This window comes from Palaemon carinicauda, chromosome 18, assembly GCF_036898095.1.
Source record: "Palaemon carinicauda isolate YSFRI2023 chromosome 18, ASM3689809v2, whole genome shotgun sequence".
Lineage (NCBI taxonomy): Eukaryota > Metazoa > Arthropoda > Malacostraca > Decapoda > Palaemonidae > Palaemon > Palaemon carinicauda.
In genome coordinates this window covers 79,644,018-79,646,040 of record NC_090742.1, presented here as the reverse complement: position 1 = coordinate 79,646,040, position 2,023 = coordinate 79,644,018, and the positions used below count along the sequence as shown (strand labels likewise).

Genomic DNA, 2,023 nt, shown 5'->3' with positions numbered 1-2,023 from the left:
TATATATATATATATTCATATATATATACAGTATATATACAGTATATATATATATATATATATATATATATATATATATATATATATATATATATATATTTATATATATATATATATGAATATATATATATTTATATATATATATATATATATGAATATATATATATTTATATATATATATATATATATATATATATATATATATATATATGTTACGCTCAATGTTAATAATTGCCTAATGTGTACATTAGGCAACGGAAATTGCCTAATGTGTACTTTAAGCAAACAGTTTGCCTAATATTTATAATGTGCAAAATGCCTGCCTAATCTGCACATTGAGCAAGACTTTCAGATTAGGCAACTATATTTTGCCTAAATTGAATAGTGTTACGCTGTCCTGTGTGTGGGGGAAGCATGTGTGGGGAGTGCGTGGACTGTGTGAATGCGTGGACTGTGTGAGTGCGTAGGAGTGTTTGTCGTGGAGTGAAGTGTGGTTGTGGTGTGTGACGTGACAAGCTTATAGAAGATTTGCTGAGGATAAATTCCCATGGCGCTACGTCTCCATTTGATTACAACTTACAAAAGCGCTACGAGATCCTGCGTGTTGGCAATGTTGACAGACTAATTCGAAAACGAAAAGATCCACCCAACGACGTGTTCAAGTTTGTTTCATCTCTAGAAGAAGTGTTTGATATTGTTAAAGCAGCTCACGAAGGTATTGGCCATGGTGGTGGTAAGAAAACAATAGCTGAAGTGAAGAAAAAGTGGTCAAACATCACGCAAGAAGTGTGCTACTTATATATTTCATTCTGTGAGCACTGCCATCAGAAGAAAGCCAGAAAAGTTCCGAAAGGTCTCGTTGTGAAGCCTGTGCGCAGTCATCACATGTTTTCAAGAAGTCAAATTGGTTTCATCAATTTTCAAACATTGCCCGATGGTGATTACAAGTACATCATGACATTTGTCAACCATTTCAGCAAATTTTGTGTGCTGCGTCCCCTTACAACGAAAAGAGCAGAAGAGGTTGCTGCAAATCTTCTTGATATATTTCTGACTTTTGGAGCACCTGCTATTTTGCAGTCAGACAATGGTCGTGAAATTGTTAATGCCGTTATTGCTGAACTATCCACACTCTGGCCCGAGTTGAAGTTGGTGACTGGACGTCCCCGTCATCCCCAAAGCCAGGGTGCGGTTGAACGGCTAAATGGTGTTATTCAGGACAAACTTGCCATCTGGATGTAGGAAAATGATAGTAAAATATGGTCAGTGGGCCTCAAGTTTGTTCAGAGGAAAATTAACATTAGCTGACATGAAACCACCGGACATTTAAAGTAACGTTTGGCCAAGAACCCCAAGTTGGACTAGGATCGTCTGTCCTGCCAAGGTCTGCTCTTAATGAAATTGCCACTGAAGAAGATCTTGAAACATTTGTAGAGAACGAAAAGGGCGACGAAGATGCAGTGCCAGGAGTAACAGCACAGGTGGAGAGTGACGAAGATGCAGTGACAGGAGCAACAGCAGAGGTGGAGAGTGACAAAAATGCAGTGACAGGAGCAGCAGCAGAAGTGGAGGGTGACGAAGATGCATTGACAGGAGCAACAGCAGAGGTGGAGAGTGACGAAAATGCAGTGACAGGAGCAGCAGCAGAAGTGGAGGGTGACGAAGATGCATTGACAGGAGCAACAGCAGAGGTGGAGAGTGACGAAAATGCAGTGACAGTAGCAGCAGCAGAAGTGGAGGGTGACGAAGATGCATTGACAGGAGCAACAGCAGAGGTGGAGAGTGACGAAAATGCAGTGACAGGAGCAGCAGCAGAAGTGGAGGGTGACGAAGATGCATTGACAGGAGCAACAGCAGAGGTGGAGAGTGACGAAAATGCAGTGACAGGAGCAGCAGCAGAAGTGGAGGGTGACGAAGATGCATTGACAGGAGCAACAGCAGAGGTGGAGAGCGACGAAGATGCATTGACAGGAGCAACAGCAGAGGTGGAGAGCGACGAAGATGCATTGACAGGAGCAACAGC

The 2,023-nt window shown here is 41.6% G+C and overlaps 1 pseudogene; it reads left to right on the top strand.

Annotated features, from left to right (window-relative positions):
* Positions 1 to 507: 507 nt before the first annotated feature.
* LOC137657390 (KRAB-A domain-containing protein 2-like) overlaps positions 508 to 2,023 on the top strand; it is a 4,385-nt pseudogene continuing 2,869 nt past the window's right edge.